A 16,108-nucleotide genomic window follows, 5' to 3' on the forward strand; every position below is an offset into this window, starting at 1 on the left:
AATATCTTGCTTAAAAATGCTGGATTTATATAAAACAAAATAAAAAGGTTTGTGTCCAATCAGATTATCTCAGTACAAAAATGCAAAGAAGAAAAAATAAGAAAATATTTAAGAGGAAGTATCCCCATGGGAAGACAAAACTGCAGTATGTTAAGAGAACGATAACAGGATTGGCACAAAATAGGAAATTTTAAATATAGACCAGTGGTTCTCAGCCTCTTCTGTGCCATGATCCCATACTTCAAGGGAGAAAAAGTTGGGACCTTATCTATATAGCCATCAAGAAAAGATGGTTGGCTGCCTGTTCCCTAGGGATGGAGAAGCACAGATCCCACACAGAGGATAAAGAACTAAAACCCCTTGGAAATTCAGAAGTAGTTCCAAACAGCCTTTTGTAGGATTTAGCTAGGTAATTTCTTAATCATGAACAATAATCTATCACCCAATCTGCAACTGTTATTGCTAAAATATGTTACCACCAGAAAATAGGCCCCTAAACCATTTAGGTACCTTAGGGAAATGTTAATCTCAGATCTCAAGACCTATTTTCAAAAGAGGGCTGGAAATCAGGACTGCCTTGCTGAAAAGATGGTCAGCAGTTGAGAGCAGCCCAAGTCTTTGTGCCGTGGCTCAAGTTTCAAAGTCCATGAGAACCTGGCTGATGACTCGCTGTGCCTCTCCAAGGCATGTCATCAGCCACCTACAGCAATGGGGACCCTACAGGCCAGGTTATCACCAAAGCAACCTCAGCAACCAAGATTTATCTCAGCAGCATCTCCCACTTCCTTGCCTTGGTCTCATCCTGGCCCCAGCAGCAGAGGCAGCTGTTGACCTGCACCCTCCTGGGGAACTCTTTCCTTCCATTCTGGAAAGTGGCTCTGGAAACATCTCCAGGTGGTTGTTCCTCTATTGTTATTTACTTGCTGATGAAAAGGAGGCTGATTAGGCACCAGCATAAGTACAAATGTGTTCATAGGAGCTCATATTCCCCAACGAAACACTGAACTCCCTGGGAATCTTGCCCTCTGTTCTGTTTAAAATGTGAACCCAGGGCTCAATGCCAGCTTGTGTTCTTTGTCCCTGACATCTCATGGTCTCCTTCCTGTGCCCAGCTGTGGCAGGGCTGTGGCTTCCTGGTTCTCTCTTTCTGGCTTTGGTTTTGGTTCCAAAAAAGGAGCAGAGGTCAGCTGAGAGTATCACTGACATTAACATCCTTCTCTGACCATCTCACCCAAGGGGAAAGTGATCATGAATCCACTCTGTACCTTAGTTCAGACTTCACTTCACTTATCCTTGTTTCTTTCAGCAGTCATGGAGGGGTTTCAGTTAGAAAGTCAGAAGATGTCAAAGGCTTGTTCACTTGAAAATATTTTATGGCAGCATCCTCACCTAAAATATCAGCCATATTCTGCTCAGTAGTCTTACCCAACTAACTGAAAGTGTCTAGTCAATACAAAAAAAAGCACTGGGAAGGCACTCTACATTCAGAGAAAGTAGGTTTGCATTTTGATTTTCATGACCCAGAACTAATAACATATTTATCACTCAAATGTCACAGCTGTCCTCCTACATGGGGAACGACCACAGGCATGAAATGCACCTTTTTCCCCTGTGGAGCTCAGTGAGCCATGCCACTTTTTCTCTCTCTCTTGGAAGAGATGTTGGTAGTTTTAGCTGGACTGGGAACCAAATCTCTTGTCAGCAAGAGACCTTCTGCAAAGATTCTCCTTGTGCCTGGCCATGCTGCAGGAAGTGAATGTGACAGTCTCCCTGTGAGGCTTCTCAGAAGTGTCCCAGCTTATCAATTGGGCATGACACAGGAATGAGAACTTCAGCAAGAGACCAGAAAAGATCATCAAAGTGTCGAGAAGGCCCCCCCACACGCAGACAAGACAAAAAGGACTTTCATGCACACAATGATTTTTTTTCTTGTCTCTGACTCAGATGGCCAAACACAGAGCAGAGTCTGGCCAGACTTGGGGGGGCTCTGTCTCCTCCCAAAGAGGGAAATGTTTGCTGAGGAACAGAACTTAATGGTGTCTCTATGTGGTACTTGAATGAACCTGAGTGGGGACAGCTGGGGAGAGATTCAACAACTTTCCAGGTAGCATTGGTGAGACCCAGGGCTGCTTATTTCTCCATAAACTGTTTCAGGCAGATAGCAGAAACCAGGTGTTTCTGTTGCTTGGCTCATCACTGCTCCAAGGAGCATTCCTGGCATTTCTGCTCCCTCCTGCAGGCTGGGTATGCAGGAATCACCCGCTGTACACTGCCCAAACAACTGCCTGGGATGAGGCCTCACTCCACCACTGCTTGTGAAAGTCTTCCCAGGCTGCCCTGTGTTGCCAGGGGATGAAGAAGATCTGGGTCCTGACCTCTAGGCTGCAAGCAGTCCAGGTATACCATGTGAGGGTCTCCCCCTCTCTGTCTTTTCTTCCTCACTCCACTGTTCCCCTGTGTCCAAGCCATACCAGGATGAACAAGGTGATAAAGAAGGCCACTGGAGGTTTGGGTACTGCCTGACCTTGGGTTTTACCTTCTGCTACCACAGAGGTGGTGGCATCTTACACCACCTGGGTATGATTCACTAAAGATGCCTGTGACCCTCCTGAACGCAGTGAGGATTGATGAAAAGAAGACACTTCTGCCACCAACTTTTAAGCTGCACTACTCCCTGAGATCATGATGTGGCTGACCAGGTTTCCTAATTTATGTCTCGTCAGAATCAGAAGAGAAATCTAAGCAAATACGAATAAATTATGGTCAGCACTCTTAGCTGGCCTGTGAACTGTTAATGATTTTCTGTTGTTCTGTTATATTCATTCATCCATGAGGTGCTTTTGTGGTGTTACAATAGAGCCTTCCTGTTCTGTGCTGCTGCTGAGCAGCCTCTCCAGTGCATTTATATAATTCATATCAGTAAAATTTTCATGTGTGCTAATACATGAGACAGCCAGAGATAAGAAAGAAAGTTTGCTCAGGGGGAGGAAAAATACCATCAGCACCAGACTTAGCTGTTTCACTTAATAGCGTTCCTGGAATATACCCATCGTGCCAATAGGAGATAGTGGCTCCAGTAAAGCCATCTCCTTCACACAACATATGGGACTGCAGAGTGTGGGGAAGATGAATTCTTAGAGCTACCTTTTGAAATGTAATAGGATCGCCTGGCTCGCGCTGCCTGTTACCCATTTAATAGCAGAAGAATGAAATGCATCTGTGTGGATCTATTTCCACTGGGGTAAATGCTTTTTCTGCAGCTACCAGCTTAATCACACCATGCATTGGACTCTGCTCCCCACTGAGAGCTCCCAGCCACCCCACAGCTGATCTGTCACTGGGGCAAAAGCTCTGCAATCAGCACTGCCCCAGCAGCAGATGGGAAGGGTGAAAAGCCATAGAATCACAGGATGGTTTGGGTTGGAAGGGACCTTAAAGCTCGTCCCATTCCAACTCCCCTCCATGGGCAGGGACACCTTCCACTAGACCAGGTTGCTCCAAGCCCCATCCAAACTGGCCTTGAACACCTCCAGACATCCACCACCTCTTTGGACAACCTGTGCCATGGCCCCACCACCCTCACAGGGGAGAATTAATTCCTGACATCTAATCTGCTCTCTCTCAGTTTAAAGCCATTACTCCCTGGACAGCATTCTGGTTCCTACCTTCCCTTCTTTCCTAGAGAAATCTGGCCAGAACTGGGTGACCCCTTCCAAAAAAAAGCAGCAGCCATGGGGACATACATGTCTCTGGGCCCCTGATCTCTCTCAGCTCTGAAACTCCAGGCTTTGCTCTCCTTACTTGCAGTGACCCTGGATGTGGGGTCCCCTCTGTCCTGCTCCTTCCTCTCTGTTCAAGCCCCCCACCAACCAACCATGACTCTCCTCTCATGTGAGTTATTTTTCCCCATTTTCTGATCTCTTCCCTCTCTATATCAGTTTTCTCCCCCTTCACACATTTCCTTCTCTCCTTTCCACTGTTATTTTTCCACCATTCTTCCCTCCTACCTCCCCCATAACATCCCCTTCCAAACTTCACCCCAATGCACTTTGTCTCACTGGAACTCTTCTGCAGGAAAGAATGACTGGGCTCGTAAAACCCAGCTAAATCTCTGCTTAGGCACATCTTTCCTCTTTCCCTTTCCTCTCCCTCTCTTCCCTGCACCCTGCAGGCTGGGGGGGCAGAGACATGATTTTCCTGCATATCTGCTGGCACACACTGCACGCTGCTGTTCTGCTGAGCTGTGAACCTCCCCAGTGCTGTAGTAAAATCAAGTGGCTCAGGCAAGGGATACAGTGGATATATTTGCCTTGTTTCTTGGAAACCTGAAAGCCAGAAACCTGTTTAGTAGAAAATGGTTGGACATTTTTTGCACCGGGAGCCGGAGGAGGGAAGAACTTTCAGCCAAAAAAATATCAGTTTTCTACTTGAAAATGGAAATGTAACTAAAGCAAATACTAATAAAAATGTTCAACTCACATTACAGTTTCCATCTCGATGGAAGAATTTCCAGCAGTCTTAGCAGAGTATTTTCTATAACTTATCATGTATCATGCTTATTCTGTGAGAATTATTTATGAACAAAAAGAAAATCTTTTATGGCTTTCTCTTGGTACAAAAGATTTTTTCAAGGCTAGTCACCACTGTCAGCCTTCCTGATTTAAAATATTTATCAGAAATCAGTAAAAGATCAAAACATGAAATGTGAGGTCCTAATAGTTCTTTAGATTTCCAGTAATGAATTCTTCTAGAATGTATGATTTTTCACTAAGTAATAAAGCTTCATATAGTTGTTTTACATTCTTTATGTCCCACACTCAACCCCCCAAAAATCTTGAGAAAATCTCATTTCACAGTTTCCCATAAAACCAGGTGCAAAACAGCTGCTTTGGGCATGGAAGGATTCCTGAAGCACTTCGTTGGTATCAGTAGCAAGTGAAAAACCATGAAATTGAAGGGATTTTGATAGGTACATTCCCAATCCTTCAAGAAGGTGCCATGGAGGATAGTATGGCTGAGCATTTCCCACATTTGCAGGAAGGACATTCACACAGTCAAGTTTTCCAAACTCTGTGGAATATTGCAGTAATGGCTTGATTTGCCTGTGTTCCACTGCTGAAAACACCCTGTCTGCTCTGCAGTGGCTGGTATGGGTCACTGACATCCCAAAGCTCACTGAGAGCATCCATGGAGAAAGGAACTTCCCAGCCTTCCTTAATGACCCTCACCAAGATAAATGGCTTTGGCCATTTTGTGTGGCTTTCCTGGGTGGCTGCTGCCTTCCCCACCCACCTTCCCCAGAACCACTTGTTTATTTATGTCCATTAAGGCTTGGGTAGGAGGGAGATTTTGCCCATAACTTTGTCCAAAGCCAATTAAAGACAAAAATCTCTTCATGATTCATCTTCTTCAGTACTACTTTAATTGATCCCTAGGTTTCCTTCTGCTGAGTACCTGCCTTACTATAAGCCTTGCTTTAAAATGGTTCTCTCCAGACAGGTTCTGTAGGAGCTGTAATTTAATTTAGGTGATTCAGCCCTAGAAACATTTACCACCTATGTCCCATTCTTCCTCCACCAAACTGAGTTCTGCAGCTTCACGGGAATATAATTTCAATGACCATGTTTTCATCCACCTGGAGAAGGAAAAGGGTGAGATCATGTAATGTAATAAAGCCTGTAAAATTAAACCTAAACCACTGAGGAAGCAAAAGAAGCAGCTGCAGGTTCTAGGTTGCTAGATGCTGGGGGTTTTGTTTTGGGGTTTGGTTTTTTTATTAGAACTCCATTGAACTTCTTACTGTTCAGCACTGATTTAAAAATATGCTGTTCTTAAGTACAGGTTAGGTATTTCACTCACTGTGTATGGCATTTGAGAAAGACATGATGATATGCGCTTAAAGGAGTCAAAACAGTGAATCAAACATTGATACTGGAAGAATGACAGTTCTTTTTTCCTCCTCTACTTTAAATGATTGTTTTAAAGAAGAGCACTGTACAAATTGCAACAGCTTTAGCAAGACTCACCTACTGGGACAAAGTCTGACTGCACTGTATTGTAAAGGATGTTTTCTAGGGCCAGGGGGTAGATGGTCATTCTGGCTATAAGGCTGATACCAGTGATATTCCCACTGTGAAGAAAGTATTCAATTTTCATCATTTGCTTAAAAAAGTACCATTTTGTTTTAACAAATGGGAACATAAATGAAGGATATTTCTGTGTGCTTCGCTTACATGAATATTTCCCAGTGTTTTTATATCTCGGTTCTCCAAGGAATAATGTTTTCAATTTCCTTCTGAAATGTAAAATAAGACCTCTGGGCTTAAGGACTCCATAAATGATAGTTCTTACTTGCTTTCTATTTAATTAGCATGAAACAGATCATGTAATCATTCAGGGATAAATCCTGACCTCTCTGGAGAGAGAGGAGGGAAAAGAATAAAGGAATTGTCTTCTTTTGTCGGTAGCAAACAAACAAATGCATAAAATATGTAAGAGTGAACTGGCTTTTGCTGTTCTAGTGAAAAGTCACACTCTAATGAAAGGGGCAGGCTGGCTGGTGACAGAACTGATCAGCAGCAGAAGAAGGCATTTAAAATGCTGCCTCACGTGCTTTATGCCATTGCAATCACAGAATCATTAAATGGTTTGGGTTGGAAGGGACCTGAAAGGTCATCTAGTTCAGTCTTACTGAAAGTAAACCAGTTTTCAACTGCTAAACCAGGGGCATTTCCTTTCCACTGTCTGAATTACCTGCATATTCCAGGTCAGCTTTTGGTTAGGAGAAGTCCACAGATGGTGAAGAACCATTATATAACTGTGTCCATAGGCAAGACGAAACCTTGGCCCAGTGCTCTCAAAACTGTCACTATTTATTGACACTTCTCACATTTTTCCACTGAGAAACCTGCCTCTGGAAAAGCAAGCTGCAGTGCTAACACAGCCCATAATTGGTTAGAAATGCACAGCTGAGCCTTAGAGCTCGCAGGCTCTGGAGACCAGAGCACAGGGACTAAACCCAGGACCATTTTCCATGAGCAATTCTCACAGCCACGTCCCCTCCTTTCCCAAGGAGACAAAAAATTTGATGGCAACAAGAAGATTTCTTCACAACCTGGGTTAGGCCTGAGCAGGTGGGGTTGGAAAGCAGCTTTGAGGTGCTGTTGTGAGTGGAAGAGAATACTTTAAATCCCATTATTACACTGCCTGGGTACCTTTTGCTTTAACACTGGGCAGCCAGAGCTCTCCGGATACGGAACAGGTTTAGCACTGACCACAAATAGGAGGCTGCTCCTCAGTCCCTGCCTTTGCAAGAGCTGCATACTGTTTTTGGCCCAGGGATTTTGGATGTTATAACCCTGACCTGCTGTTCTCCTGACTCCAAATAGCTGTTTGTGCCCGTGAAGTGCAAGGCAGGTACAGAGCCAGCCCTGTCTGCTAGCAGGCTGCATTTATTTCTCCCTGGAAAGGCTTCCACAGACTATAGATGCAGCAATAAACATCTGAAATGCCAGGAGAGATGGTCTACTACATGCATGAGGCTAAGGACATAAATGAGTGGAATAAGCAGGTACTGGAGAAGCAAATTAGGCACTTGGCTTCCTGTAGCTAATTTAAATGGGAAATGGGAGTTGTTCCAGGTATTCAGTAAACAGGCTTGCAAATTAGCTTCCCACAGTTTCCTTATGCTGCTGTACGTGTATAAAAAAACACATACTGTGGTTCATTGCTTTAACTCTCTTTGTTTCCCAAATCAGTGCATTTTCCCATTATTTTTGTTTTTTAGCATGAATGTTTTCATACCTGGTTTTGAGCAAATAGAGGAGATAACTGTAAGTAAGCACTGGGCTGTTAATAACCAGGTAGCCAGATTCCTTATTTGTGAAATGTTCCTTGAGCCTGGTGTTACCAGGGGATACAAAACTGCTTTTCAGTAGCTGGTATCTCCCTGTATGAGAGGCTTAGAACAGCTTCATATCTTCATCCCTTTTTCAATTCCATATGAATTAACTGGAGGCCAGTTCAGGCTCAAGAAGAGAAGCACAGAGGGAAGGAATCTGCTTCCCAGAACCAAATCAGCTCCTGCTCATGGGGAAAAAGGGGTCTGGAAGGACATCTACTATTTAATAAAGGAAAAAATGGTTTAACAACCAGTTCCTTCAGACTCCAATGTTAGCACCAGATTAGCTTCAAACCTTACCCCAAGATTAATCTATATGACAACAGATCTAACTGCCTGTACTTGCCCTCTAAATATCCCTTCTCTGGCTGAAGGCAGCAGTGAAGATGGTGTTACTGAGCTCATGACAGTCCCTGGCGAGTACCTGCACGTCCCAGAAGCTTTTACAAACAGTCCTTTCCTATGTGCTTCCATACGCAGGATGTAACACAAGAGTAGGGAGCCCCTTCCTTTCAAACTGGTCAGAGATCATTATGCTTTGGGAATATAATGTCAAACTTCTGATTCCTGGCTGTTGAATCATCAGCAAAGGGGCCAGCAAAGCTGAGAGCAGAACACAAGAACACCAGAACTACCCACAAACCATTTTCACTGGGAATATTCAGTTTGCTACATTGTCCATTTCATTTGAATTCTAAAGGCAAAAAAGAAATCAGCATTTCCACTTCTGCTCATTCCTTATATGGTGAAATGTTAGATAACTTGTGTTATTTATAACTTGCACATTTGGTATTTTTTTCATAAAGGGGGGAGGAGGACGACATAGTGGGCAAGAAGACTGGATCTTTTCCTGTCTGACTGAAGAGTTAAGAATTAAACTGTGTCATAAGAGCAGTCAACTTTCTGCCAATGTCTTGTAGAGAGGGAAATTTTGACCGGGACAATTACAATTGATGTAGTTTATGACTTTAAAAAGGGATCTACACACATACCACATACAGCATGGTAAAAAGTGATGGACATCAATCCTGAAGCTTTGAGCTGTAAGGTAATCTTTAAATGTTTGTATTTCAAAACCTTTATGGATCCCAACTCTGTAGCACTTATAATAAAGCCCTGGAAATAAGATTTTGGACATACAGATATAGATGGCTCATATAAGCTCCTGGCCTTCCTCCTGCCACAGCTGAGTTGCATTTTCAGTTGTGATGAGCTGTCCAACATGGCTATGCCACTGCTCATTCCCGGGTAAAATGCTCTCCATCCCTCCTGTCACTGCCATCCAGCTGTGTTGTCTCATCTGGTCATTTTCTTTTTCAGCAGTGTCATTGTTCTGAAGGTAAATCCTGCCAAACCTCACTAAAATGACTGTTCTCCCTCCATGATGCTCATGCCATGTGTAGCGTGGAGCCTTCCCATTCCCTGGCCAAGGTTTCACAGACATCACACACCAACCCCTCTTCCACACCCAGGAGATTTATTTCAGATGTGAAGGGAAGATCACACCATTACCCTGCCACTTACCCCTGATCAGCATGTAGTGACATTTCTCTGCCATATTCATGAACCAGACTTCTTTTTAAAACTGTCAAACAGGCAATTTTATTTCACAGAAATCACTTTTGGACAAATGACCTTTACCTGAATGCGTGTGGTAGCTCTGTCAGGCATTCTGCAGGGCTACAGCACAGGACTCTGAAGCACATAATGGTGCCCTGTGTTATCTTCCCAAAATGTCAGTTATTTTCTCCATAGTGGCATTTAACTTGGAGGAAACCTCTTTGCATGCAGCAGTCTTTGTCCTAACTCGTCACTCAGCAACAGCAAGGATTTAAGATCACAGGTTATTTCTAAACTAAGCCGAAAGCAAAGGTAAGAATGGCATGAGATATGTGAATTTAAGGGCAGCATTTTGCTGTGTTTAAAGATTGCTTGCAGATGCTGACTACTGATTTTTTTTTTTTTTTTGCCTTGCTCTGCCTCTCAAAATATTGTTTTCAATGTCCTCATTGTCTTATTAGCCTTCCCTTCCCCCTGGATCCAGCAACATGCAAAAGGAATGACGGTAGATGTTACTTTTTCCTGCTCTGTGGCAGAGAGGAGTGTTGGGTTTCAGAGATTGTAAACTATTTCTTCTGCACTGAGAGATTGACTGCATGGGTAGAGCCCATTAAATATAGCCATGCTGACAGTATTGCTTCAGAGAGTTCTGTGGGAAAAAATCTGTCTGCACTATGTTGGTACCTCCAGCCAGGCAGAGAGCTGTCTTGATAACTCATTCAGATAATGAATAAAATGTGGAGTGAATTCCATGCAGGATCAGCACTCTGCTGATGTGAGAACCGGTTGCAAAACGTACAACAGGATCCTCCTGTGGCTGTTGTTTAAGCTTGGCAAATACCATGGATTGTATATGCTAAAGTCAGGATATTATTAAAATAAACCTCTCAAAACTCCAGAGGGTTGAGATATGATGCGGCTTCCTTTGAGCTCAGGTCCCCTTATCACCCAGATATGTTGTGTGTGAATGCAATTTATATGAAGTTCTTTAAGACCAGGACAGCCTGTTATTTCTGCCATGTCCAGGAAAATCAGGGAAGGTATGTAACAGTAATAAATCAATTATTTCTTGCAAATTAGACCAAGATAGCATTGCCTAACAGCAGTCCTCCAGATGGTTGGGATGAAAGGGGGACTGGGCTGGAGGGGAAGGGAGGATTTCTAGATAACCAGAATAAATGGGATATACTTTAGCAGTAGAACTGGAAAGATCCAGAGGGATGACACCTGTGTATGAGGAAAGAGATATCTGGCAGCTCGGGTTATGTCACTGGGTTGCCAGAGCAGGCTGAAACAAAGAATTTTTCTTGACATCATCAAGAAGGCAAAGCCTTTATAGTGTTGAATTAGGAGTAACCAAGGGGAAAGGAAATGACAGATTTAAATAGATGTGGCGTGTTTGTACTCACCCAGTAACCTCCAAGTGACACAAGACACCTTCCAGTTCTTCCAGGAGTGATCAGTCCAATACTCTTCAAATGGGAATGTTGAAAGCAATAGTAATTACAACTTTAAATATTAAAGAAGTTTTGATCCTGCGAGGTGTTTATCACGCCTAACTGCCAGAAGCTGTAAAGTGGTCAACTGAGCAAAGAACATAATCAAAGAAACTTGATGTTAATTAGCTAGAAATTGCCATTAACTCATTAATATGCATATCTTGAGATAATAAAATATAACATCTAGTAATATTAATATAGTAACATTAATTATTTTAATATTCATCTGTTCCTAATCAGAGGTAAAACCCTGAATGGTATTGAAAATATCTACACATTGGTTCCCAAGAGTCAGCAGAGTTTGCTGAACAATCTTGATTGTCAGCAAAACGGGTGATTCCATGAATCCTTCAAGGAGACAGAGATTCAAACCTCAAAAAAGTCCCTGACTGCCCAGCAGGGATGGCCAAGTGGGAGCCCAAGTAACTGAATCCAGCCTGTGAGGCTGTTCCCTGTGCCCTTGTGACAAGCCAAACCAAACAGATTTAAAGCATTTTTGCAGGTATTTGTCAGTGAGGACCCAGAGGGTCTGGTGAGGCACCGCCCAGATGCTGGGCCCACCTCTGAACATCTGGCTGGGAATAAGAGTGGCTCTGGAGTGTAGGAAAACTGATGGTGATAAACCAAGTAATCCCTGCTAAGTCTGTGTAACAGACCAATGTGTCTTCCCTGCTAACTCTGAGAGGGAATTAGTCACTCAGAGGATTTGGGATGAACCTAAAGGAACAGCTTTGCACTTTGTGGGAAGCAAGAAACACTCAACATCATTTTGTGCCTACGCTTAAAATACTGGTGAAGAAGTACATGTTTTACCAGAGGCGTTTTTCCCAGTGTCTCCCAAATTGCTGCCACTTTCACAGCACTCCTAAGACAATTCCTCAGCATAATTCTTTCCCTCATGGCTGAGTTTGCTCAGGTCTAATCTCACTTGGGCAGCTGATGAGAGCACGTGGTGCAAAGGCTGTGTAGCTCATGCTCTGAAAGAGCAGGGCAAAGACAGACCTATGTCCTTCCTACCCCGTGCAGATTCTGGGCTGAACTTGAACCTATGGCAACATGGAATAGCCCCATGTTCTGCTATAAATTATTTACAGACTCCTCACAGCTGCCCCCATGACAATGTGGAGATGAAAACCAGCCCAAGGCTCACACCAGGCACCAGGTCTCACTCTGTGTTTTGCATCATTCCCACTGTCTTCCTCAAAATGACTATTTTTCTCTTTTCAAAGACAGAAAACATCCACATCTGCTATATTTGGATGCTGGACATCTGAAAAAAGAATCACCCATGAAAACAGCCTGAATGAACCTGCTGAATGGCAAACCACTGCCAACGAGTCTCAATGATTTTTCTAGCAGAGATGTTTTTGCTGGTTTTGCCTCTGAGAAAAATAGAAAAGGATGGGGGAAGAGCTGGTTTCTTTTCTCATGCATGCACTCATAATCAACAGATTTGCTAAGGCAGGAAAATGATTTCTGGGTTGTTTTTCTTGTTCTTAAAACTTGTAAATTCAACAAAAGTGTTTTGGCTGTTGTTGCTGTTATTGCAAGGTAATAAATACAGAACCTCAGAGTACAGAAATTCCAGGGACAGAAGTATTTAACCCAGACACAGTGAAACAGAAACAGGAATCTCTTTGAGAATGAGACAAGGGAAAAACCAAAAAGCAAGGGAAGAAGATGAGGGTTTGTTCCAAGGTCTTCTTTATAAGTGAAGAGGGTGGGTGGTTCGAGATAAAATCAGGAATTTGACTTCTCAGGACAGATGGATTTGAAAAAGAAAAAAAAATACATCTACAGGCCAAACTAAAAATGGTTATCATGGTGAAGTTATGGGCTGTTTCAGGCTGCCAAGACAAATAGCTTGCATCCCAAAGCAGTAAAGGTTACATGCATGGAAAATGGAGCCATCCCTGAGGACTAACTAATATACTACAATTATTATTATAATTTTATCAAAGAGTTTTGAGAAAACCAGGGCATGCTGAGCTACCTAGTCTAACTGCATCTGCAAGAGCCTTAACAAGAGACGTTCCAGCCTAAAATGTTTTCATCTTCTGATCTTCATATTCTAGCTAATATCAGCTAATATCAGCTAATGCTGTTTGAGACGTGAAGGCAGTGTCACTCCAGCAATCAACCAGAGCTGTTTGAGGTTACTGTGTACTAAAAAAGCTTTGAATTTCAGTAAGTTTGAAGTTGTTTCCTAATAGGCCTTATGACACTGCTGTTGGAGATATATCCAAGTAAAAAATAATCACATATGGAATTTCAGCTAAGTGCAGGTATTGCAGGGGGAAAAGGTATCCACACTTCTGACAAGGTTGTATCAATCTCCACTTATCTGCTGTTTTAGTAAAACTGCCAAGGGATGCTGAAAGGCACTGTGTCCAGCCTGGCACTTACTCTGAGGCACTGATAATATACATTATTATGTAATTACTATAGATCTATGCTTCTTATTATATAAGAATATTGCTTCTTTTTGAAGCAACCTTCATGGTTGGAAGACAGTGTAAATTCCCCCATGTCCTATATTTTTCCAAGAAGTGTAGCCTAATGGTTAGAGGAAAGGACAGGACACTGGGATCTCCCAGGCTTCTTTCCCAGCTGTGCAAACGATGAGGGTCAGCTTCTTTTCCACACAAATCAATGAAACTCTACACTGAACTTTCCTGGAAACACGATAAAATCCTTAATCTCCCGCTGCCTTCCTTCCCTATCCTGCAAGATATCAAGCACACCAGCCCAGCAAAGCCCTTCAGCAAATGCCTGGAGCTCTGCAGCCAAATCCAGAGCTTGTGGTGAGCAGAGCTTGGGGTGTGCTGCTGCTTCCAGAGCCAGGAATGAGTGGGGGGTGACTACATCCATCTATCCTCCAAAGGATGTTTCAAACATTAAGTAACAGGATTCCTGGAGACTGGGCACAGGATGCAACAGAAGGAGATTATCATTTCTATCCCTATTCTTAATAGCTATTAATGGAAATGGGTGATAAAGTATCTCTAGCTACACATATACAACATCTCTCTCATCCTGTCAAGGTAGAGCATTACCCTGTAAAAAAAACTGGGGTTCAGGCTGGGGAAGGGGCAAAAGAAAAAGCTGTTTATAACACGTTAAGCACAGTTTGGAAGTTTGTACTCTAATTCTCCCTGGGAAGCCAGAACCTGCCTACAGGGTGTGTTGAGTTAGTTCCTCATTCCTTCTTTGCTTTTTTTTTTTTTCCTAACTTCTTTTGAAATCACGGTGTGTGGAGCATACCTTGCCCCGGGGGAAGGTATTGCTGAGCCATTACTCACACTATAAAAGGGTGCTAGCTCTCACTCCTCCCTTTCTTTGAGGCCCCGTTTTGAGGTGAGGAAAGGGCTGACTGGCCAAACCACCAGAGCCCAGGGTTAACCAGCCCTGGGGCACAGAGCAGGGGGGCTTTGGGGTGCTCAGCCACGGTGCCTGGCTCTGGGGAGCTCCAGCCTGGGGTCATGGTAGGCTCCAAGAGCACAGCCTGGAGGTCTGGTGTACCTCCTGAAGCTGTTCTAGCCTGGAAGCTGGGATTGGCTTAACAGGCTTTCTTTTTGGGGAATAGCTCCCTGTGAAAGCCTAGTTTCTGTCTTCTGAATGAGTGGAGATTAGGAGGCAGTGGAAAAAGGGGGTGTGCTCTGAAATTTAAAGGTAAAATCCCTCGCTCCCAGTTCCAGTGGACTCTGCCCCTTTTCTGTTTGCTTTTCCCTCGGCATGTGCCGGCAGTTGGCCCCAGCTGAGGCTGATGTGGGGTCACGTTGATGCCCAAGCCCAGCAAGGCTCTGGAGCTTTCCCCTTCCCCTCAGCACAGCACACAGCCAGGGCTCCTCACAGGTGTCAGAAAAAGGAGAAATTTTTCATGGTGTATAAACTTCTCTGACTTCATAGACCTCCATGAACCTGCAGCCTCCCAGCTCCCTAACACACTGCAACCCAAGCTACGTGAATGAGGAGAAAATCATCAATGTAGTTAGCAATGTACCATAAAATTCACTGATTAAATTACTGGATAAATATTTGAGTGGATCTACTTGACAGGTATGTCATGCATGCAGTCTTAAAATAGGAAGGCAAAGGGAAATGAGGGAGAAACGAGCCAAGGAACAGGAACAGGAATGTGATTTCTGGTAACACAGCTCATGTTCATCAGTGCCTTTTTGGCAATATAGAGGATGTGTGTGGTGAAACTGAGAGCAAGGCACCATGTTAAAATAAACTGAGAGAAATTGCAGCTATGAAGAAACAGAGCATTAAGCAGCAGTTCTCAGGGAATAAGGCTGGTGAACGAATTTATGAGAATTTACATCAGCTGAACCTGGCAGGTAGTTTTTAACATGCTTGCAAGAAACAGACGTAGCTATTTCCAGCAAAATCTTGGGAAGCTGGGGCAAATTTGGGCTCACTGGAGAGGCACGATGCTCTCACCAGCCTCTGATGGTGCTGGGCTGTGCCTCCACGCTGGCTCCTCCACCTGCCATCACCACCAGGGGCTGGCTGCTCCTTCTGCTGCCCAAGGATCTTGTGTTTAATTTAAAAAGATGAAAGGAAGAGTTTGTCCTGTTGCACAGAGGCATCAGAGCAGTGCGTGGCAGCCAGCAGGGCTCTGCTGATGAGTTGTCGAGACACACAGAGCACAGCTCTGGGCAGCAGCATCAGGGCAGGATTAGGCATCACCACATCCATCAGGTCAAGCCTCGGAAGGTCTCTGAGGACAGGCTGATCATATTTGTGCCGTTCCAAGTAAACAGTCTGCACAGGAATTACTTTAAAACACATCTAATTCATTTTTGACTGGTTTTGCAAATGTTTCCCCTTTCCTCAATGCGGCATTGACTGGCCCTGCAAACCATTTGGCAGTGGCCCGGGTGGTGTGTGCAGTCACTCTGCTCCTTGATGTTACCTCATCAAAGAGCAGCTGAAAATGATATTTCCAGCCAGACGGTTCTTGAGAGTGGCCGGTGAACTCGCTCTGCCCTGTGCCCTCCAACTGGAGATTAGAGAAGCTTCCTGTATGCCAATACAGTGATAAATTTAGGATTGCGACATGCTGACAAAAAAAGGAAAAAAAAACCCCAGTAAAATCATGACAGGCTATTTTTGGTTTCAAAAGAAACTCCTCTCACTGGGT

This window comes from Motacilla alba, chromosome 14, assembly GCF_015832195.1.
Source record: "Motacilla alba alba isolate MOTALB_02 chromosome 14, Motacilla_alba_V1.0_pri, whole genome shotgun sequence".
NCBI lineage: Eukaryota > Metazoa > Chordata > Aves > Passeriformes > Motacillidae > Motacilla > Motacilla alba.